The following is a 27,630-nucleotide window of genomic DNA, read 5'->3' as shown; positions in this document are numbered from 1 at the left end:
TAACTTTATTTGACTTGTTCTCAGACTTGCCCTTCTTGGCTGTAAAATGGCTTCTACTGGTAATTTTATTGGGTTATGTCATTCTAGATTTCTCTTCAAGAGGCAAGAGTAGGAGTCTTCATTCTACCAGGGAAAATTGTATTGCACTGATTTTATTGCCTGGATCATGTGCTACCCCCTGGACCAACCCCCATAGCCTAGGAGTTCAAGATAGCCCTGGACGTCATTGCTATATTCTGGTGCAAGCTTGGAATTGGGAAGAAGGACTGTTGAATGTTAAGAAACTGAACTTTTAAAAGGTACTGGGATAGAACAATACCAAATGAGGATAATTTCAACTGGGCTGTGTTATGGGCTGAATTTTAACTCTTCCCACCCCAAATTCATATGTTAAAGTCCTCACTTCCACTATCTTAAAATATAATTGTGTTTGGAGGTAGCATTTTGAGATAATTAAGGTAAAACATAGTCATATGGGCGGAATCTAATCCTTTATGACTGGCATCCTTAAAAAAGAATAGGTTAAGACACAAACACACACAGAGGAAAGACCATGTGAAGACACAGGGAGAAGACTCTTGTCCACAAACTAAGGACAAAGGATTTAGAAGAAACCAACCCTGCAAGCACCTTGATCTCAGACATCTAGCCTCCAGTATTACGAGAAAACAAAATTTTGTTGTTTAAGCCCCTCAATCTATGATACTTGGTTATGGAGGCCCCAGCAAACTAATATATAGCTGAGTATCTTCAAAAAGAGAGATGGCATGCTCCCTGACTGCAGAATTAATTTTGCCCTTTAGTATCTGTGAAATCAAGAGACGTTAACAGTGGTTCAGAGGAGCTCTTGGCTAAGGGAGGTTATTATACTGGGATATGTTCTCAATTTTTGCTCCAAGATACTCTCTCTGCAAAGACAAATTGACATTTAAGGCCTTTTCTGAGATGAATTGTTATGATGAATTTCGACACCTCAACCGACTTAAATTGGGTCCCTTAAATACTGCCAAAGTGGAGATTATTTTTGGTCAGCTTTTCTTTTAGACTCCCCCAAGGGTCCAATCCTGTGCTTTGAAAAGTAGGTATAACTGCCAGGTTTAAGGGCAAGGCCAATAGTCCAATGGCTGTGAAGGGATGAAGGGATTCTCTATTCCTTAACATTCAAAGTAGAGGCAGAACAGAGTCTCTTGCAAAATGCTAGAAATTGTCTTTTATGAAGAACTTCTTTATTGTGTGTGCTTATTGAAATCTGCATTTGTATGCCTCTTTTATGAACGTGTTTTTTTTTTTTTTTTTTCAGGCAGTGTGACTGGTTGTTAAAGGCGCTGCCTTGGTGTGAAATACACCTTGGTTTATGACCTCATTTGACACTAGTCATTTGTGCAACTGGTTAAGAAAGTTGCTTAAACTCTGTAGTCTCTTTTATTCATCTCTAAAATTGAGATCCTAACAGAACTCACCTCACAAAGCTTCTGTAATGATTAAATGTGATAACACTTACAAAGTATTCAGCGGAATACTGGGTTTGTTTGAAGGGCTTTATGGTGCTTGTATGCTTGGCTAGTATTAAATGGTAATTAATAATAGTAGCACAATGTACCATAGACCATTTTAATCATGGTAGTGAAAGAAAGTGAATTCTGTGTGTGTGTGTGTGTGTGTGTGTGTGTGTGTGTGTTTTAATTTAGCAAGCACCATTCCAAAGGAACACAGAGAAGGATGTTCATCGAGCATAAATTTACAGCCAGGAGTGTACTCTTCTGTCAAGTATGAAAACAATCAACTGTTGTTATTTCAAGAATGGAGCCAAATGATGCTAAAATACACCCATGCTTGACATAATGTTGGTTGATTTGGATTTGTTTGCTGTCTTTATTAGTAGCTGATTATATTTTTTCTGAATACCAGTTTCTGAATTAATTTCCCTGAAATTCAGGAAGAATTCTCTATGGACTCTCTGACCTACCCTCCTGCCCCCTTCAATCTCTTCTATGGTGGAGTCTTGTGGTGAAGGTCTTAGTCTTCTTTCCACTGGTTTTCAGGTCTGGAACAGCTTTCTGCTGTACTTTCCTACTATTTCTTGCTTTTCAAAGCTCACGGGAAAACCCAATTAAATTTCATTGTCTTTTAGTCTTGAATAATAAATAAAAGAAAGATAAGAAATTGGTACTAGTAACTGTAGTCTAAGTACGCAAAACTTTGGGGAATATATAAAATATCATTTAGTTGAATGAATTTGTCTAAATGTCATGAATATTTTATGTCAGCTATTTCAAGTTAAGGCTTTTTATGTATTGATTTTGTGTAGCTATTTTAAACAAAGGGATTATATGACATGATATAGACATATAAAAAGATATTTCTTCATTAAACATTATACAGGTATACATTATCTCTCTATGTATATATGTTTATATGTATATATACATATACATCCACAAATATATACATCCTGAATTAGAAAAATGAGCATAATATATTTTTATGAGTTTTTTTGAGCATTCAGTGTGAAAATTAAAGTTGTGAGGTCATCCACATATGCTTTAATACATGTTGTTATGATAAACAGTTCATTATATATAAAAGTAAATTTCTGGGATGATATATTATACAGGAGGGAATCCAAAGTGGAAAGTAGAAGAAATTTTCTCCAATTAGCTACTATATATAAATAAGTTTGTGATAAATTTTTGCTTTTCCAGGCTTCAGTTTTCTCATCTTTATAAAAAAAAAAAGTCTTGGGAAATAAAGAATTTTCTAGGTGATATGTAAGGATATTTTTCTATTAATGTTCAAAGAGTCGATCTTTGGAATTCGGTGAACATGTTGATGTGCAATGACAGGTCACCTGACTGGTGGATAGTGGGAGGATGGAGGAGATAAAGAAGGCGTTTGAATTAAGTGCATAAGTGAGTGTGGCTATGTCAAAAGCACATAGGTCTTAGAATTTAGTGTATCTAAGTTATAATCCAAGCTATGAATTTAGGAAGAATCATTTGATTTGATTTCTTCAGCTTACTTTTTAAAAAATCTATAATCTGACCATTTCCAATGACATACTTCCCACCTCATTCCAACATCGGTTGTCATTGCATCTCTCAGTAGTTGAGATAACTAGATAATGTAGTGAAGACAGTGACCAAACTGGCTCACAGATGCATTGGAAATATTTCTTGTCCTTTATCCTCTTTTCTATGTCCCAAAGTTTTGTTGCCCTGTGTAATACAGCATGGTGGTTCAGGAAGGAGAGCCTTTAACGCTTATGAACATGTGCTGTGACTGGACATTTTACTTAAGCAATCTTTGCCTCATTTCCCTTACTTTTAAGGTCACCATGATTATAGTACCACCTCCCAGGATCGTCATAAGGACTAAATGAATTAAAGCATGAAGAGCTTGGAAGAATGCCTAGTACATCTTAAGTGCTTAATAAATGTTAACCTTTACTATGTTCATCTCTACCCATTCTGTGTCTATAATATGTCCATTTCTAACTTGAGAGCCTAATTATTAAACCAAGATGATTCAATATTTCCTTTCTAAATCTGAGAATGAACACCATGTAATGTCGTGTTTCTCCTTTCTCTCTCCTTTTCTCCCTCCCCCACCACACCTCTCTCCTTTCTCTTTCTGTTTTGGCCTGAGCCTGCTGTGTCTTTTCTTCTCATGGGGAAAGCTGACTGGGATTTTTTAAGTGTTTTTGTTGAGGAGAAGCTTCCCCTGCGTAGGATCTGTACTTAAACCAATAGCCAGCTAATTTGGTCAGTGCCACGATATTGCCTTGGACTCCTGAACATATGTGCCTGATACTGTATACATTGCAGGACATTTTCATGCCCCTATAATCCAAAGAGAGACTCAAATATTTGGATAAGGAACATATGCCATTGTCTTTGGTCTTGAGCTAGGACATAGTTGTGTCACACTCTCTGAGGATCTCCTCCTTAATCTCCCAAGAATTCTGATCCAGGTAAGGAAAGAGAAGGAAGTAGCACAATTGGATAGAGATAGAGATTGAAAGGGAGACATAACTAAAGGGTTAAGATGGATAGTTTCTAAGACTGCCTGGAGGAAAACAAACAAACAAAAATAATAACCACACTGATCACATAGGTAATTTCCTATTATTTTGACAATTTCATTATGTTTCTGGCAATTTTTATTTTTTTCTGAGAATAATAAAGGGGTATGGACTTGATCCTCCCATCATCCCTTCTCTTAATGCTACAATTCTTTAATTTATTGCATCATCTTTTATACTATGAATGTATAGGATGCATATTATATAATATTATCTGTTCCACTCTTACCTCACAGAAGGTCAAATGTATGTCTCATGCATCTCATATGCTTAGATATCCCTAGCACACTGACATGTTTATAAAGATGCTAATACATGTTTATTGAGTAATCCACTGGATAAAAATCATGTAAAGGGCTCACGAAATCCTATATATTTTTAAACCAGATTAAGTACTGATTATTTTCTATTTTTGTTCTTTCCTCAGTGTCAAACATTCAGAAATCTATGTTTTAAGTGGATTATTTTTTTTACATTCATGCAACTTAAAAGTTTCCTTGCTTCTGTTTTTCTACATAGAAATTTTCAGAGCATTCTAATAATAAATCCTGAGAAAGGTTTTGACCATAATAGCTTTTCAAAGCTTCCACACAAAGAAACTCAGTTAAGACCAGGCCATAAATAAGACCTCAGTGCTGAAGCAGGGGAAGGCCCTGTATATCTAAACTCATTAAATGAATCATTTATTTTGCTACTCATCTGTCATGTTTTGAAGGTCACATAACAATGCTTATTTCTTACGGCCCATCGGCAAACTGTAGAATCAGAGGCTGAACCAAGTCCTTGAGTCAAATACTTGAGATGGGTAATTGTATTTTCAAAACTAATACCTGCAGTTATGTTCACTGGGCAAAATCGAATCTCATGCCTTGGGAGGGCACAGCATGCCTGCAAGGGCAGGAAAAGGATCTCTCCACATTGTATCCAGCCTCCGAATAGTTAGGTCATATTGAAATATTTTTGAAATGTGGTCAGCTTTTTTGTCTCTCCAAATATAGGACCAGGGGATTTTTACAAGTCGAGGTGGCATAATCATGTCTGTGAAGCAGATGGGTCTGGATTTGAAACTCTATGTGGCCACTTACATAGGGTCTGCCATTAAATAAGTTGCTTGACCTCTCTCCGAACCTCCTTTTCCTTACATATAAACTAAGGCTAATTCTCTGTCTTATGAAGTGACTGGGAAGATTTGGTGATTTAGCACATGTAAAGTGATTTCCACAGTGACTGATGCATAGTAGATACTCCGTGTCTATTAATATTCAGCAGTCCCCTGTTCTCTCTTACAGCTGGAGTCACTCAGAGTTGGAATCATCCCCAGAGCTATGCAGGAGAGCCTCTGGCAATTCTGGTAAGATTGCTGTTCACATCGCTATACGTTCTATTTATTCTTTCACACTTTTGTTAAACTTAAATTTATTAAGTTTTAACTTACATAAGGTAAAATGCACAAATCTTATGTGTTCAGCTCAATGGATTAACATATACCCACGTAACTACCGCCTCGATCACAATGTAGACTATTTCCAACACCCAGGAGGTTCCCTTGTGCCATTTTCTAGTCGATTACACTAAGGACCAGCTGCAAAACGTACAGCTTACAGTCCAAAATGAAAACATAGGTTTCCCCTCTCGTTCCAAAAGTATTAACAATTTCAAGGCAGTGGGAGGAGACCACTAAATTAAATACAAAACCTTTCTAAGTATGGAAACTTATGAGACGCATACCATGAGGCTTGTCTTGGTTAGAGTCCCCAGCACCAGAGCTAACTGCTATTTCAACTTTTCTTGCTATTTCTTATGTTTATGAACTTTATAGAAATGGAATTATATAGTACATATTCATTTGTGTCCGGCTGTTTTATCTCTCAACATAGTATCTGTGAGATTCACCCCCGATGTTGTATGGCTTAGTAGGTTTTTTTCCTGCTGTGTATGTTCTGTTGTATAAAGAAATACCCCAATTTATTTATCTATTCTCCTGTTGATGGATATTTGGCTTATTTCCAGTTCGGAGTTGTTGTAAATAGGTGGACATATGCACTCATTTCTCTTAGGCGTATGTTTAGAAATGAAATTGATGAGTTACGGGTAAAACACTTCAATAGGAACTTCATGCGAAATAATTATACATCGGGGAAATGCAAATTAAAACCACAGTGAGATCCCAGTAAACACTCCAGAATTGCTAAAATGAAAGAAACTGAAAAGTTCATATCTTGGTGAGAATGTGGAAGAATTGGAATATTCATACATGCTAGAGGGAGCGTAAATTGGTTTAATTGCTTTGGAAAAGTTTAGGGTGGTATTCACCTAAGCTAAACATATGCCTGACTTATAACCCACCAGTGACATTTTTGGATATATTTATTTTCTACCTTCTGAAGTTATATTGAAGAAACATTCAAAATAAATTTGAACCTGATTCTTGCTTTATTAATATGCTGCAGTGGCCATTTTTAGCAGACATCAGTCATACCTAAGTTGCTAGTTATGATAACTAGGTGTTTTATATATCTGCTTAAAGGCCCCTATTGCATTATTTCCAGTCCCTACTTGTAGGCAAGAGTTAGGTCAAAACAAGGGAGCCTTGATGGGATATCAAAAGATTGTCATTAAGAACCGTCTTTTATTTCCCTTTTTCTTATAACTTATTAGTGGAGGAAAATGGTAATAAGACACATAGGTGCTTGGTGTTTTGTGAGGTGAATGTTAATGGGCCTCAGATCCATCCATGTGAAACATGAGCGCAAGCTGCCCCCTAGAATGTGTTCGGGAAGGTGCCCATCACAAATGTGACATTTTAGTGCAGCAGGCTCAGTCTCACCCACTTCCTCAGCTCATTGGTTTCCATTCGCTCATGCAATGTCCTGGTATCCCGAGGAAATTGTAGAAAAGTCATATTCCCTGGCATTATCTCTGCTTCAGCAGGTCTGGATTAGGACCCAGAATCTGTTTTTTTCAGAAGCTCTTCTGGATTCAGCAGCCACGCCTGGCCAAGGCAGAGCATGGAAGAATAACAGTTGTTAGAACTATAGACCTTTGCTGAACCTCGGTCATTTCACCTGGAACACAGACACTCAGCTGAGTTTTCACCAACTCCCTCCCCAGATGGCTCTACCATTTTCTTAATCTCTCTGAAAGCCAAAAATTAAAGTCCTAAGAATAGACTAATGTCACCAGTCACCTAAGAGTATAATTCATCTCCTTTGGCAGGACGTGCTTGCTGTATAAATCCTTCTTGAATAATAAGTGCCTACACTCTTAAGCTAATCACCTTGCCCTTGGCCCTCTCAGGTGTCTTTGACAGAGCCAGCCTCTGTAGCTGAGCCAGGTAACAATTACTACCATCCATCGAACTTTTACTATTAAGCGTTTACTATGGCCTTGTCTCTTTGTACATATACTGTCTCATTTAATTCTCGCAACAACTTCTGTGAGCGTGGTATTATGCTTATTTTATAAGAGAGCAAAGAACAGTGAGATAATTTGCCTAATTAATATTCTAATAAATAGTTAGAAGGCCGTAACACTACAAAACTCTTGCAGCCTACAGTGGGCGTACGTAGGATTACTAAGGAGAAACTGGGATTTAACTACAAGTCTATGTTTCTAGATGACACTTAGTATCCAGCCTCCCGCTTCTTTGCCTCCTTGCCCAAACACATTTAGGTAACAACATGTATTATATTAGAACGTGGCTTTTTGTTTATCATATTATAAATGGTGGACCTGGAGTTCTGGGACCCCAAGGAAAAGGGTTTTTACTCTCTGTTGTAGAGCGGATCTGTTTCCTACCAGGCATGTAAAAGTACAGGGCTCAGGGGTTGTCTCATAATGAAGCCCCGTTGCAGCTTGTACCTAAATGGAATTGCTCTTCTTTAGGTTTTCCCGATGCCCACAATAGTTTGACCTAAATGAATGGATAATTACTCAGCCTGTTACAAACATTCAGATCCACTTGGTGATCCCTTTATTAAGTGAAACAGGCCCTTTATTTCTTTTCTGATACTGCCTGTTAATAGAATAATCTCAAAGCTATTAGCATTTAAAGAGGAATTAGACAAAGATGTCCTGAATTGTCCCTTCTACTGGCTCTTGGTGCTCATGGGACCCTTGCTTTAGCTAATTAGCCTGAAATGAATATTAAGTGCATTGATCTCTATCAGCCACATCCTGGAAGGAAAGCTTTTGTGAAAGTCATTTCAGTTGCAGATTTAGGTTGCCCATACAAAGTATCCAACCCTAAACAATAGGCATCAGGAACTTCATAGAATTCAAACAAAAAACAAAACTAAAAAAAAAATCCCACAAAAGGTAATTGAAAGTGCTCTTACATTTCTTGAAATGCCCTTGCTTACTCCTCAGACTCACATGGTTTAGTTTTATTTCCATGGAAACCAGAGAAAAATGTATAACATCCCTTTCCCTCTTTTCCTGCCTCCTCACCCCCAGAAAACTTATAAAAATTGTGCCTCATGTAGAGTGGGGACTAAGTGTTCTGCTCCTGAAATACACAGAACTGGGTTCAGATTCTGACTCAGTAAAATTCTTAAACATATTCCCTATGCCACTGGGTTGTGAAATGAACAGAGTAAATTAATTAAACATATATTGGTTATTATTAGTAAAAATAAAGATGGCATCGAAAAATAACAAGATTCTAACTATTGCCAGTTAAATGTCAAGTTATCAGAGGTGAGAAGAGAGTCTTTTCTTTCTTCTTTTTGAAGGTCAGTGTGAGATGTGGCAGTGTAGTAGGAATAAATATTAAAGTCTGGTGACAGTAAAGACCTATAAATGCATCCATGTTCTGTCTCTGATTTAGGGCACATTGCTTAAGCTCTTTGAAGTCCCATATCTTTATCTGTAAAATAGAGATAGTTGCACTTACCTCCAAGTGCTATATTGTCTGATTTTATAAGGGAATGTTTATCTAACGCCTAGCACACTAATTGAGCTCAGTATGTTGTGGTTCTGGTGTTTTGTTTTGTTTTTTTTTTCCTTTTCTGGGACCAGGTACTAATGTTTCTTCTGTTGATAGAGTTGGCGAAAGGAGCTGGGTAGTGGAATGGTGAGGCACACTCAGTGGACCTGGATGGGGGAGAGGGTACAGGGAAGCAATTAGTGATAGAAGACAGAGTGAGACCACTTTCCACGTTATAACTCCGATTTCTCTTATTCCTGCAAACTACCCTGAAATCCACCTGAAATAACTCCCTAGTAAACTATTTTTCAAGAAAAAATCCAATACACACACGCACACAACATGCACAACATGCTCACTCTTTTGGAGTCATTTCCCTATTTCTTGGCATTTCACTTTGATTCGTAAAGCAAGACTGAATTCTTCCCTGCCTTCTAACTTGCTCTTGTGCATTTTCTGCAAATAGAAGAGTCGATGGGAGAGTGAGGGAGAGACAGAACAATGTACATGCTTCTTCTGAGGTTGGGAGAGCATCTGTGCTAATCAACAATGACAAATCTGAGGCCTGTATCCCCCAGACCAGGTCTTTTTAGACTTCTAGCTAGATGAAGCTACAGGGGGTTGGGGTGGGGAGTTCTTTCAAGATGACCTGACTTGGATTTTTGCAATTCCTCAGCCTTCTGAATTTTCTGACCACTGCTTAGAGCACCTCGGGACTCAGAGCCCTCCTACTGGAGTTGCAGGGCTGGCTGTAGATCCTCTTTAATGTCCCTCATCATTTGAGTCACACATGTCTCAGTCACAATGAGGCACCTGCAAGAAGCATGGCCCTTGTCACTATGACAACCAGTACAAGATGGGGATTAGGCAGGCGGCACAGAAGGAGGTCCGAATTTCCCATCTCCTGCTGGTGGTGCTGCTGACATAAAATCCTCACAGCTGCTCTGACACTCACCTCTGCTTCTGGGGCGAGGTGGAAGGTTGGCGGTAGGAAGGAAAGCTGAATTCCAGAAGCAGCTCAGGTGTCGGAAGGGAAAGTTCCCAGGTCCAGAGAAGTAGAAAGTCACCCATTTCCCTCCACCTGTTAGTGCTGCCTAAGCTGCTGTCTGAACAGATGAAGGGCTTTTCTCAAGAGCAGGGGTAAAACAAAAAGAGGAAAAAAAGAAATTCAATTATTTATTGAGGATTTGATGCTTAACAAGTCACTTGTCTTATAAAACTTCACCTCCTAGCTACCAACATCAAATGAACTAGGCTTAGCAGTAAAGTAGAATGGCATATACAGAATCTTTGGAATAATGGGGACAGGTTTGAATCCCAGCTCAGCACCTTGCTAGCTATGTGTGCTTTGTCAACTCCTGACCTCTCTGAGGCTCTGAATCTATCACTGATTCATCGAGAATAAGAAGATGGCAATAAATGTGACATGCCAAGCATATCTATGGCTCAGACAGACAAATAATGGTGGCTTTTATTGTATTGTCATGTACATAGAGGTATTAATAAGTTATGATTAAGATTTTGAACTTCATTTTTTTTTACGGAAATAGTAGGAATTGACAGAAAGTGTATTCCCAGGATCCTGAAGCAGCTAGTATTTGAGTACTCGAACACCATCATCCTTAAGTGCACCCCTGGGAACTGTAGCATGAGCACCGCCTGGCTGTTAAAGATGCCAGTTCTCTGGCACCACTCCAGATCTGCTGAATCAGAATTCTGGTGGTGGCTCTCAACAGTCTAGGTTTTAACAAGCCCTTGTTTAAGTTGAGAACTGACTGCTCTAACAGAATTAGAGAACACCTGACTCAGTGCTTCTAAGACAGAGAGGGTGCCTTGCCTCGTGTTTCTGGTGTTGAGCCGGATGGCTGAGATGATACATAAGCTCCACAAATGGCTGAATACACGGATCTCCTGCTGTATTCTTGATGTTGTTGGTCCAGCATTGGTTCTTCAACTTTTTGTTGTTGTTCTCATCCCCTATGCAACCATGAGATGAAGAAACTTGCTCCCTCTTCTAGAATCAAAGACATTTGTAAGGAACACTGTTAAATAGAAATCGTTACCTCTGACCTCACTTTTCAGAGCCTTTGGTTTTCAATATGCTTTTGTACTGTGGCTCTCCAAAAGCTTGTAAGCACCACCTCAGGCTTCGTGCTGCCTTCAACACACCTTAGCCTTGGACCTTGGGCAAATTTAACACTTCTCAGCCTCAGGTTTTTTTTTAATCGTTATTTAAATATTTTTTATATTTAATATACTAAATACTTTGCAACAAATTTAGTGAAAATATACTACTAATAAGCATTGAACAAATGGATTCTCTGTTAATATTATTTAAAGTAAATATTGATAGGAGGGACTTGTGGTTTTACGTATATTTTTAAATCTGTCTAAGTTTCTTGAGTGGCATAATCACTGAGCCTGATATGAGAAGGGAGTTCTTCCTTAGTCTACTTATTTTTCAGTAGAGGAACAGTGTTATGATGCAATGTTTGGGGAATAGATAGAGCTGGATATAGAAGAGGCTTTCTATGTGAAAAAGCTTTTATATTTCTTAGTATGTGGACAATACCATTTTTTGAAAATCTTAGTTCTTCTGGTTGCCCTGTAGCTGGTTCTCCAGTCACTGCAGTAAAGGTCTTGATTACTTTGAGATGGGAGAGAACCCAACCTAGAACCCAACCTTGAGCTTCTAAATCGAGTCACAAGGAGACTTAGCAAATGCTTTTGGTGTGGATAAAACAAAAACTGGCATTAGTGAGAGAGGAAGGTGTGTTTCAAGAACTTCTATTGCTGTGTTTACATATTAATATTTAAGCCTAAAAAAGAACTTTTGACCATGAAGATATTATGAAAAGGAGGGTTTAGAAGGGCACGTTGAGAGAGACAGAGAGACAGAGACAGAGAGGAGAAATAAAGACAAGAAAAGAGAGAGAAAAGAGAGAAACGTAATGAAAGAACGACTTTGGGAGTTCTGAAAACATGGGGTAAGCACTCCATTCTCTGAGCTTAGGCAAAAAATTGAAAGACTCAAAAATTCTGCAGGGCGCGTGATGGGAAAATAGAGTAGCAATATTTAAGGGGTGGCCTTGTATGGATGGATTTGAGATTAGCTTCGTATTGTCCCACACTCTATAGCCTTCGGAGAGAGCAAGCAAGAGTTCCTTGTTGCCTTTGAGGATAGAGAAGTTCTTAGAATACTAAAATCAGGACAGACATACAGATTGTGTATTGACCTAAGGCCCGAGGCAGTGGCAGAGACTATCATCATCATCGTCATCATCGTCGTTGTTATCATCATCATCATCATCATCATCATCATCATCATCACAAGTGTTAGTATTAATTCCGCAAGACCAAAAGAAACTTGCCACACTCCAATAAGTACCATTGCAGAATGCCTGTAGACCAATATATCCAAGGATGACAACAAGACAGAGGCCAACACCCAGGAAATGAACTCCACAAGCCACCCTAAATCAAGACTTTTTATAACTAGAGATGATTTTCTCAAATAAAGACAATGTGAAAGCTATTTGGGCACATAAGTCTCCCTCAGTTCACCCTTGACCTTTTTAAATGAGAAATGAAGGGAGGAGAGGAAAAGGAGAAAGAAATACTGAAAACTACAGTATTTATTCAAAGTGGTTAGATAGTAAATGAAATAATAATGCTTGAATTTGGTGAAAACAAAAATAAAACAAGCAAACAGTAAGCATTTAAGTTACAGTAAGGTAGAATAATTTGTCTTCTCTAGGCAGATGCTTGAGTTTGGTCAGAGTTCTAGTTAGAAACATCTTAGATTTCATTTTTTAACATTTGAGTCATAGAATACAAATGTCACCTCTCCCTTGTTACCTAAGCATGGCATGTTCGATAAACTTTTCTTTGCAGGAAGAAAGGTGAGACCCTGTGTCACATCAAAAGGCCTATGTAAAGGGAGTTTCCCCAAATAGGAAGGGACTCTATATGCTGGAGAGTCCAAATAGCACAAGATATTGCTCTGTCTTTCCAGCTCCTACAATAGTGCTAATGTTTAGTAAATGCAGTTGAATGAATATATGGTTATGCTAAAAGTACAGCTCCTTTGAAGTGGTAATATCAGGTAAGGCTTTCTAGAAGATACAGCACTTGACACTATTTCATTCCTGCACCCAGAGCGATCCTTTTATCATATCATTTAGATAACATTACTCCTCTACCCTAAACTCTTCACAGGCTCCCCACTTCCTTGGGTTGAAAACTCAAGTCCTAGCAGTGATCTCATGGCACTAGTGACCTATCTGACCTCATTTCCTGCTACTGTCTTCCCCGTTTACTCTGCCTGAGACGTGTTAGCTGTGTTGCTGCTCTCAGATCACGCCCTTGCACCAGTCGTTCCGCCAAATACCTGCACTGCTAACATGCTATGTGATTTACATGTTTTAATGTTTATTGTTTATTTCCTGTCTATACTTTGGAATAGATTATTCACAAAGGCAGGGGTTATTTTTGCCTGTTCTGTTTAAAAATATTTTCAGTTTACTAAAACAGTAACTGCCACATAGTGAACAGTTAGTAAATATATGATGAATGAATGAATGAATGAATGAACCAATCAATCAATCGATCTATCGACCAGTGAAAGGTAGCTAGGATAACCACTCAATGAATCTCTTTTAGGCAACTTTTGAAATAGAGGTAGCAGTTAGTTCATATGAGACCATGCATATTTTTTTAAAAAATGAATTCTTCATTCATAGGTAACAGAGAATGGATATTTTGACCTACTTTCCTTAAAGAAAAGATGAAATTGCTTTCATGGAAAAAATTTCCTATTTACCAGCTATGGTACTTGACTAGAGGAAATTCTGTTTGTGAGTTCCTGTTCCATTCTCAAAGATCTTGCAAGCTCTCATTGGGATTCGGGGAAAGATTTACCTATTAAAGCCATCTAATAAAGACATTTCCCCATGAACCACTCAGTGGAGACCAGTTTCCAAGATCTCAATAAATTGTTATGCATGCTACGTGTTTCTTAACTGCCCGGGTCACTTTGCTGCCAAGATATACCATAAAGGAAGGTGATAAATCTCACTGATTTTATTCTGTCTCACCCCAAGTCTCAAGTTAGAAAGATCATCCTCCACCCAACACTGATCTAGGTAGATTGAGCGACGATGCTAAAAGTTCAAAAGAGGCAATGCGGCTCTTCTCGCATGGAGTCTTCCTGAGATGTGAGCATTGAGGACCTTGGGTCCTCGGGATGCTTTTATTGCTAAAGAAAGTGAATTCCTTTCAAGTATGGTTATAATGAAAAGAGGAACAATGTTGAGGAGCCATTGTTACATCCTCCTAGAGCAAATGTGCACAGCTTTCAAGTTAAAATGGGGTATTTGAAAATCTAAAAGCTGTCTCTATGGACTTTTGTATTAGAAACTCTCTATGATATGGATCAGTGGGGTCCTTTGGAACTGCTGTTCATTGTGCCCGCATGAAATAGGCCAGACCCCACTGAGAATCCAAAAAAGAGTAAACTGCTCATTCATTTGGGGGAACTAGGTAGAAGTGGGGAGGGGGAAGATGAACTCTTTCAGGAGATGAAGAACAGATGCAGACATGGATATATAAAATAAGAGGCAGGGAAAAGAAGAGTTGTTTATAATTAATATGTCAGCTATTCAGCTATTTTATTTATATAGAAAAATCAGTATTCTTGATGTAATTTTTCAGTATCCCTCTTCAAATGTAGACATGAACTTAGGCTTAATTTTATAAAAGCATTTCTGTTGCTATAACCTACTGTACTCCAAAATGCAAAATACCTGAAAGAAAATGGAAAAAAAAATGCATTCACAAAAATATATTGTCTTGGTAAGGTCCAAAGGGGAATAGTTTTATCAAATATATTCTTGACAATCTTTTCTTTTCTTTTCTTTTCTTTTCTTTTCTTTTCTTTTCTTTTCTTTTCTTTTCTTTTCTTTTCTTTTCTTTTTAGCTTATTTAGACACTATGGCATTAAGAAGATTTACTGGATGGTATTTTTGTGACCTCAAATTCGTTATTGTAAAATATAAAAACCAAAATAAAATAGAACTTGTTTCTTGAACACTTATTGTAGGTCAGAAACTTTGCTACGTGATAAGACTTTATTTCCCTGAATCTCCATGGCTTTAATAAATGATTATCTCCATTTTTATCAGAGGAAACTGACATGACACCCAGAGAGTATAAATTATTTTTTCAAGTTTTCACAGATTCCAAGGGGAGGGGACAGGTATAAACTCAGTTGTTCTACTGATTTCTAAAACTATGTTCCTTAACTTCTACTTACACACCCTCTACAATGAGAAAATAATTTTATTTCCTTTCAATAGAATCTGGCTCAGTCTACTTTCTTCCATTTTAATTGAGAAAAATAATATTAAAAATTTAAAAGAAAATTTAAAAAGCATTCTCAATACCAAAAGTTTAAAATAATTAAAGGATGTCATGTTTATATGAATATTTAGGCAAATATATTTTTACATGGTTGTAATCAGTATGAGCATAGAGTTTTTTACTTTGCTCTTTTAATTTTATGTCATATATTTTACATGATTTTGCAAATTTTTTAAATGTTTTAAAAATATGTGTCTAATAGTCCAATGAGTGGGCACATCATAATGTTGGATATTTTAATTATTTCTCATTTTTAGGTGTTATAGTTAATATTACAGTCAACATCTTAATTGAAAGGGAAAAGAAAGCTTCAATGACTGATTTCTCCAGAAAAATTTCTGAGAATGGGCTTACTGAGATACCTTTTTTTTTTTTTTGAGGTATCTTTATTTATTTCTGTTGATATGCATTGATATATCGTTTTTCAAAATGAAAGACCCATAGCAATTGCATTCCAAATTGTCTGGGCTTATGCATTTTAATACATCTTCACTGTTATTAACTATTGTGATTTATTTTAAAAGTTCATCTGTGTAATAGCAATGAAATGTAACCTCATTCTTTCAACTTGCATTGATTTAATTATTTACAAGACTGAACATCCCCCTGTATATTCATTCATATTCTCTTTTTATCATTGCAAATCAGTGGTATCACTTAAATACATTATTTTATTATTTCTAGTATTCACAAAGGACATATACCTAAATTTGTCTATTTTTCTATACAAATGCTTGCAGAGGTATAAATATATATGTGTGTTCCACTTTCACGTTAGATGAACTCATTGTAGGACACAGAAACTATCAAATGATTCTTTTCTATGAGAGAATATCAGAAAGCCTAGTACTTTTATCATGTACTACTAAGAACTTAAATTATTTACTTGAATGAGATAATCGATATTACCTTACCTTGACCCTTAAGCTTCCAGTAACTCAATGAAATAGTCACTCCCATCTAATTATGGAATTGTCATTAGAATCCTGTCATTTGCAGGCTGGTGACTCCACTGCATATGAAGGCTATGGCCCAGGAATGCAGATGATAGATAAAAGCCTGTGAGCAGTGCCTGTACCACGCTTCAGCCCCCAAGAGAAGGGTGCCAGATTTACGTCTAAGTTCTTAGTGCTATATTTTGGCAAAATGCACAATATGAAGAATAAGTTCTGAGTCTCATTCACAGCAGCTACTATCTAGAGACCCACTATTTAGTTGTAGGCATTTTTTGGTCTCATAAATTTCCACAAAATTATGGCCAAAGAAAGGATTTAAAACAATGAAACCTATCTTCGAAGTAACAACAATAAAGTCTGGCTACTTGTTTGAAGTGTATCAGCTATAGAAGCAAGTTTGGATGACTCCAGAGGGGATAGAGGGCTTGCACCAAGATGGATAAAACTTGCTCCATCATATTGCTTGGGAATTATGAGGCTCTTTGACCAGCAAATGGGCAATAAAGGGCCACGATGTTTGGAGAAAAGTGATAAGAGCATGTGACTCTCACTCTTCCTTTTTCCTTCATCATCAAAACCCTCTTTAATATCAATGAGGAACAGAACACCTATACAGCGCTATGTATCCCCCAAAGTTTAGATGATTTGAGAACTGACATTCTTCATTTAAACAAAAATAAACCCAGTTATATTATCACACAGTTACTAATAAGGGAGGGGGCAGGCAACATGGTACAACAGAAAATTTAAACTTCAGAGTTTTAAGGCCTCAATTCTCTGCCGCTTATTTATTTAGTGGTATCTGTGGGCTAGATAACGTAACCGAGGCTAAGTTTCTTATATATGAAATAAGAAACTGGACCAGATTATGAGATGTTCTTCCTGCTGCCACATTTCGTGATTCTTTGGTACCTATGCATCAAGCACCTACTTCTGGCACAACACCCTTTTGGCTAAGGAGGAAAGTATGAAAGAAATGTAAGAGATATTACCTGCTATTCCAAAAGTTTCAATCTTGTGACCTCCTACAAACATAACAGGCAGGTAACAATGCATGCAGCCAATGGAGAGGTGCATACAGTTGCAATGCTCTGAAGGTGTCTTGACATGGGCGAGATGATACAGTGTGTGCAGATTAGAGAGAGAATGTGATGAGCTGGAAGCTATGCAGCCCCGTGTTCCAGATTCTACTACAGTACCTGCTCTCTGCACTGCTTGGTTTAGGTGACTAGACTTCTAGGACTTAGTGTGCTTATTCATCAAATGGGAAACTAATAACTTCCTTGAATATTTTATTGCTTTAAGACTTAAGAGATGGTGTGTGCAGGGTGTCAGTAGTTCCCTGATGTGTTGTAGACACTACAACAATGGTAGACAAGATATGGAGAAGGAAGAAGATGTAGAAGAGGATAAATGTGGGAAGCATAAATAAACAAGGGCTTCGGGATGGTACTAGAGAATTTATTTTTATTTATTTTTTTTGCAATTTCAATGGAGTAAAAGAATTTGTAAAATGTGGCATGCGTGTATATCATTTATATCATAGAGCTTAATGTTCTAGTGGGACAAAAAAGGGGAATGAAAATACATCATTACTGTGATGAGCTTTTTTTCTATGGCTAGTGTACCTTGAGAACTTATAGCAAGATGACCTGATTTAATCTAATGTGTTAGAAGATAATTCTCTAAGGATGTGACCTCTGTGCTGAAATTTGAAAGATGCTAAATAGAAACTGATTAATTGATGGGAACTATACACATAAAACCCTGAAGTGGGAAGGAGGATGGCACATCTGAGCAACTGAAAGGTTAATGGAACTGGAGCATGGAATGAAGCAGGAATGGTCTCAGAGAGGCCAGTGGAGGAAAAATTAGGAAATATCGGAGGTAAGCGGGATGCTTGCTAAACAGATCGAACAGTATTCCTGCCGAAGACAGTCCAGGGCGATCAGAAAATCAGCTGGGGGTCGGTGAAGGATGAGGAATTTGATCAGATGTTGGGGTGAGGTTGAGGTGAGGGGAATTCTTGCTAAACTGACGTAGCAAGATACTTGCTAATATGGCATCAGGATTTAGAGAAGCCTTACTAGAGTCTGGAAAAGGAAAGAGTCTTTTCCAGATGTAATTACAATCTATTTTCAATTAATATATTTGATTAGATAAGGAATAACTGGATAACATCTTTCTAAAAGTATGTATTGTTTTTGGACATCAAGTCATAACATCTTCTAAAATAGTATTTTTCTACTATTCACATACTATGCTAAGTTCAAAGTGATTGACATCAATAAAGTTTCCTTCAAGTGTCAGTATTTTTATATGTGCTAAATCTTAAAGGATAATGATACCACCACCTTTACAGGGCTTAGTCTTGAAATAGGTACTTGTCAAATGTGTTTTTTCCTTTGATAGGTGTTTGGTTATGGGCCATCCTTTCAACAAAATTCATATAATAAACCAGCATTGTGCATCATGGAGCTAAGGGTAGAGCAGTGAACAAAAGAAATGTCTTTTATACTCTAATGGAACGCTTTCTTTACATTTTCAAATCACTACCAAAAGCCTTTAGTTCTGATTGTAAAGCCCTGATTCTATCTTGGCTGAATCTAAAATTTATATTTATATTGCCCTTCATACTTTTATCCTTGCATTCATATGTGATCTTCGTGACAATTCTCTATGAAAGTAGAGGGTAAAGATTAAAACTTGGAATTTATAGACAAACTGGATAAGGTTCGAATCTTGGCTCTGCTATTTATTAGCTCTTTATTGCTAAATATTTTACACATGTCATTTTAAAATAAGAAATACCTCTGTGTAAGAAGTGTTGTTATTTTCATTTGTAGAAGAGAAAACTGAAGCTCAGAGGCAAAGATGTTTTCCCCAGGTCACACACCTAGCTTACTTAAGGTTAGCAACTTTCTCTTCTATAATAATTAAAAATATTTCATATTTTCCTGACTCAAATTCCAGAAACCTCTTGAGGTGGACCAATAACTAGGTCTCTAAACACTTTCCCTTATTAAAAACCAACAAAGTCTCCTGCTGAAAGAGTTGCCTAGCCAGGGAAAACATTTTTTCTTGTTTCTTAAAGGAAAATCAAGCTTGCTGATTAAAACAAAGTAATAGTTTCGAAAGCTTCCTCTTGACAGAGCATTTGCTTGCTCATTTCCTAATGAATTCCTCCCCAAAGAAACTCATTATATTTCAAAGCACAAGGCTCCCCGGAGACCTCCCCACCTCCACTATTTACTTACTAAAGTGTTCATCATTTAGAAACCCATAAGCCTTGCCAAATTCACTGAGTCCTTTGAATCTTTTGCTTATCGATAACTCTTTGTTCTACGTTAGGATCAAAAAGGAGTTTTGTCCTCAGATAAACAGGAAAGGAAACCTTTTCTTATCTTTTTTTTTTTTTTTTTTTGGTACAAATAAGGAACATTTTACTGATGAGGTAAAAAATAAAATTATTAATATTATTATATTATTGTTTTCTATTATTAAAATTTATCATAATTGCAGTTTAGTTAGGAGTCTTGGCTTATTAGGGTACAAACATAAAACAGTTTTATTGTTCCTCATAAGAACTCCCAGCAATGCTCAATCGATCCTTCTCTTTCCCATAGAGGTTAAGGTGCCTTTTATAATATCGAATTTCATATTTTAGTTCTTATGGTTTATTAAAATAGTTTCATTTTAGTTTTTAAGGTTCAGACCTTTTCATTTTAAAGCTTTAAATTCATAGGAGAAGCCTTCCCTGCCTAGTCCTGGCTTCTGACGCTGGCCATCACTTCCCAGCAATTCTTGGCCTGCGTCGTCACTCCAACGTCCGCCTCCACTGTCACGCGACATTCTCCCTGCGTGTCTCCATTATGTCTTATAAGGACTTATGAAGTTTCAGGCCCATCCTTCTCCAGCATGACCTCATCTAACTTAACTGCATCTACAATAACTCTTGTCTTCGAATAATATCACATCTTGAGATACTTGGAATAAAGACTTCAGCATATCTTTAGGGACAACATGATCCAACCCGTAACACTCCTCCTAGACTTGACAAGTGATTCCCTAAGTTCTGAGAACCAAAACTAGTCACGTGACCCCATCCTTCCCCAACTGGAAAGTAAAGAGAATAGTTAGAATTTCTTCATGAATATTTCATTCAAAAATGATAGACTGCTCCTCCTGCATATTTATTTTCAAATGTACTATGGTTTATTTATCTATTCATCTACTAAAGGACATCTTAGTTATGTCCAAGTTTTGGCAATTATAAATAAAGCTCCTATAAATATCCATGTTTAGGTTTTTGTGTAGATGTAAGTTTTCAGTTCACTTGGTTAAATACTAAGGAGTATAACTGATGGGTAGTGTGGTAAGAATGTGTTTCGTTTTTAAGAAGTTGCCAAACTGTCTTTGAAAGTGACTGTACCATTTTGCATTCCCACCAGCAATCGAATGAGACTTCCTGTCACTCCACATCCTCACCAGCATTTGGTGTCAGTGTATTTCCGATTCTAAGTTTTGTCTTCAAATTTCTAAATGCTTAAGGATTTTTAATTCATTTTTTGAGCATTGTGTAACAGTCTGTCTTCTCAACTTCAAGGTTGTTTTGTTGGGTGCAAAGGAGAACTTTGACCAGCTGACATGCTTTGTTTTATCTTTTCTGTTTTTATTTCTGTAGTTTTGTATGAATATTGTCAGATATGTTATTGCCATTTATATTCATTATGTAAACATTGTTTCTAGTGAAAAAATTCTCTCTACTCTCTTTTGTGTACTATTCTTCCCAGTTTCTTTTATGGATGGGGTTGGTGGTAGTGGCGGGGAGCAGGGGTTGACGTGCCTTATTTCTCTTTTGTTTGTGCAATCCTTAATTTACCCCCATTTTGTTCCTTATTTCCCTTTACTGTCTCATTGCTATGGAGAACCCCCCCCCCATCTTCTATGAATTAGATCACCCCCCACAAGCAATATCGTTACGTAGTCGCTGTTACCTGCCCAGCTCTTTCCCTGTAGCCAGTGCTTTGAACCACCGAGTTCTGATCTATGTCCACTATATGGGCATTCAATATTGGAGTTGCATTTTCTCAGGTGATTTTGTCTGTGCTTTTTCTCTGTCCTACATACTCTGCTTCATGAAGTCCCTTAAGCCCTCCTCCATCCCATTTTTCACATCTGCAGACTTGCGGTAATGGGCGAAAGCCCTGTTGAAATTTTTAATTTACTTGTAATTAAACGTAGGATTTTTTTTTAATCTTCTAGTAATGGTAAAAGCATATGATTTTTGTTTATGCTGTGTTTCATGGGGAGAGTGTTGGGAAGATTTGAAACCAGACAGTTAGCATTGTCCTCAACTCACTATAGCTTGGAATTAAAAACAGAAATTTCAACACTTCAGAAATGATATAGCCTGGATACAGTTTTATAAGAAGGTAATTGTCCTCCTGAGCTTTCAAAGACTGAAGGCTGTGAGCCCTGTATTCCAATACAATGTATGAAGAAGTGAAACATTTGAAATGAAGATAGATGGTTAGATAAATGGATGAGTAACATATGGGTAGATAGATAGAAACATAGGGATAAAATAATACAGTGTTAGCATATATATTAGAGGCAGAGGGATGATGGAGAATTTTTCCCACTTTCTGAAGGATTAGATGGTCCTATTTGTTGACTAAACAGAAGAGGATTATAAAGGAGGAAATTTCCTGTTAGGGAGAGGATGATTCATGGTGTCTCTCTGTCTCCATGTTCCAAGCAAGCCATATTAGAGTGGTAATTATTGCAAACAAAAAGGTGAAAACGATTAGGAGAAAGTCAAAGAAAGTTGTTTTCTTAGGGAAAGCAACATTTTTGAAGCATCCATCCCTCTGTGTGGGTGATATATAGGGAGTAGGGGGTAGGGGTGTTAGATCTGACCTGTGGCCCCAGCTCTGGTGGAGGGTCATACGTTATCCAAAAGTTTCTGAGCCACTAAATTGGTAGTCTTTCCTGGTCTTGTGAGTGAGTAGCAATAAGCATGAGAGAGAGAGAGAGAGACCTGGGGCAGCCTGCATTTTTCCTGCTTGGCAAGGACACAGGAGTTTTCACTGATGGAAAGGACACCATGAAAGGCAGGAGAGCTTACGGCATCTTGCAAACCCACTGAATGAGCAGCCATATAAGAGCAAGGGAATTTCAGTAGAAAATGGAGAAGACACCCCCTCCCCGCTGAGGCATGGAGAGAAAGAGGAATCTTTTCTTTGCAGGGTCACCCATGCTGGGGATCTCTTCAAAGAGAAGCTTCTTGAACCTACATAATCCAAATATGTGTCTCTCAAGATTCCAACATTTTTGCCAGTAGCTTAGAGGGAGTTAAAAGGCAGCTAATGCTAGACGAGTAATTGGTGGTGGTGGTGGTTGTAAGACAGAGAAGCAGATAACGAGCTCGTCCTCTAGTTTGCGTAGTTATTCTCAAGAGTGAACACTGTCTTTCACAGGGACAGGCCCATTCTCTCCATTTGCCACATCCCTAACACACACACTCGCACACGCATACACACGCACATTTCTGCTGGCAAGTCTTCCTAGGTGTTCTGGTAGTGGATAATTGGAATGTAAAAGATAATAACAATACCTAGAGCTGACCAAATAAGTACCCAAAATGTGACTACTTTAAGTGAGAAGGAATCGATATTTATCAGAAGAAACTGATAACCAATTAGTTGTTTTCTTTCCTACTCTCTTTCCAGGTGGTTTGCAGAGAGCAGAAGCAAAAAAGAATACCTATTATCAATAAATAAATAAGTGAAATCTCTCCTGTATATTATATCCCAGAATTGACTCTCCCATTCCTTGCTAGTAAGCCTAAGATTCTGCCACCAAAGATTCATTTCCTTTAGGTTGTAAAAATGACTAAAACCTTGCCTGTCTACCATCCCAAGTTTGTTGAAGGAATTAAAACAACATACATGATTGCCATTTTAAGTTGTAAAATAATTGCATCACTATCAAATAATAATGACAATAGAAATAAATTAGAATTTATAACTATCAATTAAACCCTGACATCTGTGTTTAAGATGTCTTATATCGATTCTTAGAAGACACTTTCTGTTTTAGCTGCTCTGTTTCTAACTTCTTTGACTAAAGTGAGCTGAAAAGGAAGACACAATCAACCATAAGAAAAGGAGAAAAAATAAAATTGATTTAGAGTTACAGATAGAAGAACATTTTAAAAAATATATGGTAGACAACGAAAGAATAATTCTACAGCAGCATAAAAAACAAAACAAACAAAAATGATATACGGTTTGATCTCTTTCCATTTCAATCAATCTAGCAAGGAACAACTTCTACATTACCTGACTATCTTATAGGTATGGTTTCTGCTGAAGCCAGTTTGCCTACATCTGTTGAATATCTCTGAGGGCTCCTTATACTTCTTTACATGACTTGTTTTTTGAGTGTTTAATGTGCACTAAGCACTATTTTAAGAGCTTTGCATGTGTTGTATTATTTTAATGTATAAAATGAGTAGGTACAATTATTTTTCAAAATTTAGGGAGGTGAAACTGAGGCACAGGGGGAATAAATAACTGGATTGTCACACAGCCGTAAGTGGTAGAGCTAAGATTTAAATCGAAGAGATCTGGCTCCAGGCAACACTCTTAATGACTAATTTAAACTGGTAACTCTTATTTCTAGGCAGAGGCGTTTGTAAACCATCCTATTTCAGAAATAATTTGCTTCTAAAATTTGTTTCTTCTCTTGCATACCTGTTTACAAACGTACATACTGACACACATGCACACACATGCACATACAACACATTGGCACACATTACCAACTTTTTTAATTTTGGAAATGATAACTTGGTCTTCTGGTTTTTAATCCTTCTGTAGTCAATGAGTTATATGTCTTTTACCCTTGGATTTATTTTATCTTTAAAAATAGCACAGCTAAGAGATTCTGATTGCATCCATTTGAGAGCACTGAAGTAAGACTTATTCCATCCAAGGCCACCATTTATTAGCTCTGCTTGTCCTTGGTCTTGTGTTAACTTTCTGAGCTTCAATTTCCTTTTCCTTAAGAAAAGATAATTCTACCCACCTCACAGGTGGTTATGAAGATTATATAAGATGCTGTATATAAACTTTAAAGACCTTTGTAAGTGAATGGGGCAACTGATAACTAATTTGTCTTCTATTTTCTGTATCATCTCTTCATCTCTCCTTGAAAAATGAGATTTCCCTTGGTCTTTCATCCCCTGCCAATATTCTTGAATTTAAGTAGATAACCTAAGTTTCTCACAGAGTAACTTCATCAGAGAAGTTAGAAATATGTATTTGTAAGTGGAGAAAAATGAGGCCAAAAAGTCACACAGGGGAATTAGAACCAGAAGCTGTTCTAACTCATAGCCTAAATCCATTTTCTTTAGATTATAGTGTTCACTTTTTCTCACCTATGCTTTTTTCCCCCATTTCATCATACAGCATTTTCACCTCTATTCAGAGCTAAAGAAAGAATAAATGAAAACTAAAATTAATTCAAATCTCAATTCAACAGGGTCTTTTTCATCAATTTTCAGCTTCCTAGTTCTATTGTTTATATATAAAGTATACATTGGTAAGAAATTAAATCTCTCTAGGACTTCATTTTTTCACAGTACTCGTATTTCCCTATTCAATATGATTCCTCTCAATAATTTGTTTTAATATATATCAAGTAGATGGAATCATTCTTATTTTACAGATAAGGATATAGAGGCTTGAAGAAATTGGACAGGATAAACTGCTGGTTGAGGGTTGACAGGTGGTTAAAAGAAGAGACTGAGTGAAAGGAAAGATTCTCAAAGATAAATCAGAATGCTGCTCCCTTTTCACCTCAAGTGTTACTATTTACTGCTTTATCAGAACTATTCAATTAAGAGTTTCCAAATTTTGACCAGAGAATTTTATAACACATAAAACCCAAATGCTTATTTGTTGCACTGGAGTACCCAGCTCTCCAAAGGCCAAACATTTCTAATCCTGGTTAAGACTTTAAAGCCCAATTTGAGATGGTATTCTGTTTGGTAAGTGGTAGGTGTGTCCTCATTGCATCTTCTGAAAATACCCTGGAGAGAAGAGAATTCTGTAGAAAGAAAGCGATTTTCAGTGTGTGATTGATCATCATCACACTCAAATACACTTGAGCATTTGCATACAAAATTTGTTAATTAGCATATCTAATTGCTTTCTGACAGTAGGAATTAGCATGCTTGTTTGCTCTGCTTCTCCGCTTAGTGCCATTACTAAATGTGTCACTGGATTCCTCTGGACCCTGCAGAGCTCTGTGTATGGCTTAACTCCCAAAGATCTCATCGTATAAAAGAAATGATTCCAGGATTTTAGAATGATCTTTGGCCTGTGAAATCCTGGAAGAGAGCACATACTCCATTTTGGTAATTTTTGGAAAGCTTATAAATCATCATGATTCTAGTGCATGGTAATAGAAAATAATTAGCATTTACAGTTAATGAATATACATAGATGTTGGTATTGCATAATCCTAAACATGATAATTATTTTAGATGGTAACAAGTCACTATCATGCACTGCTTTGCTGATATGAACAAATGGTGTTCTAGCACAAAATGCTGACGAGCCACAAAATGAGGTGTATGTGGTATGAGCTAGGGTCAGTCACAAAGAACTCTGTGGGGGTGATGAATTTCATGTATTTCTGACAGAAGGAAAAGGTAGAGATTGAGATGTTGAAGTATTTCCAGGGAAAGTTTCCTGATTGGCCTGCAAGAAATCTAATAGATGAATATTACCTTAGAAGTAGAAGTCTCTCAAAGTGTGATGGTTACTTTACATGTCAGCTTAGTTGAGCCACAGGATGCCCAGATAGCTGGTTAAACATAATTTCTGGGTCTGTCTTTGAGGGTATTTCCAGGAGAGGTTAACATTTGAATTGCTAGGCCGAGTAAAGCAATTCGCCCTCCTCACTGTAAATGGGCATCGTCCAATCCATTGAAGGCCTGAATAGAACAGAAAGGCAGAGGAAATTTGAATTTGCCTAATTGAGTTGGAACATTCATCTTCTCCTACCCTCAGGGCTCTCAGTTCCTAGGCATTTTAGATCCAGACTGGAATCAACATCATTTGTTCTCCTGTTAAACTCTCAGGATTTTGAACGATACACTATTGGCTTTCCTGGGTCTCCAGCTTGCCGATTGCAGATTGTGGGACTTCTTCGCCTCTGTAATCATGTGAGTCAATACCTTTTAATAAATCTCTTTCAAGAATAGCTATATCTATGTCTATGTGTATAACATAGACATATGGGTATATAGATGTAAGCAGATCGAATTATATGTGTTAATAATCCTTTATTCGTTTCTCTGAAAACCCTGGCATACACACTAATACACTAAGGTTCCAGATACTTGAATGTCTTAGTTCAGATAAGTTGAATTGGTTTAGGGAGACTGATTCATGCTGAAAAGTCTCGTAAGAGATGAAAGTAGGTATACCAAAATGAAGGTGACTGGTTAATATTTTGGACAAATAAGACTTGGTCTCATATCTTTCTTGGAAAATCATAATCAGAGGCTGACTTGATAAATATGATTAGTAATAAAAATTAGTTATAAACCTGGACAATTTAAGGTTATAATTGTTTTCTGTGATGAACTTTCCCTGAGAACCAGGATATAAGTTAATTAATTTAGAACCCTCCCTTTTGATCAGAGTTTGAGTCATTATTTGTAAAACATGGTTAAAATATTTCTTCTAAGCTTGGTACTATATATGCTCAGTCCCTTTAGTTTGACTGGCATCAAATCTTGACTTGTTCTGGTAATTTTTCTTTATATTAAAAATAATTGTGTATCACACTTAGGATGCATCTTTGGTTGATCTTATAGTTAATCTCCAAGAATTATACTTCTTTTTTCTTAAGAAACATTTTAGGAGTATCTCAATATTGTCTCACAGTTGGAAAAGTTGAAAACTTCCTATCATAATGAAAGCCTAATAGGAAGCTTAATGTTATGAAATGATGACTTGTAGCGTAATAATGAACCATGTGGATAAAGAGTTTAAGAATGGCTTGGTTTGAATAAATACAAATGTTGTTAAGGGTTATGAGATCAATTGGATGGATGTTGTGGAGAAATATGAATTGGAGGTAGGTACTTGAAGATTCTAGAATAAGATACTATGGTAAAATTCAATGTAGAAAACAAAAGTGTTTTAAGCTCTTGCGTAGGGAGG

The sequence above is a fragment of the Rousettus aegyptiacus genome, unplaced genomic scaffold, assembly GCF_014176215.1.
Source record: "Rousettus aegyptiacus isolate mRouAeg1 unplaced genomic scaffold, mRouAeg1.p scaffold_m13_p_5, whole genome shotgun sequence".
Lineage (NCBI taxonomy): Eukaryota > Metazoa > Chordata > Mammalia > Chiroptera > Pteropodidae > Rousettus > Rousettus aegyptiacus.
Note: the sequence above shows the minus strand (reverse complement) of the source record.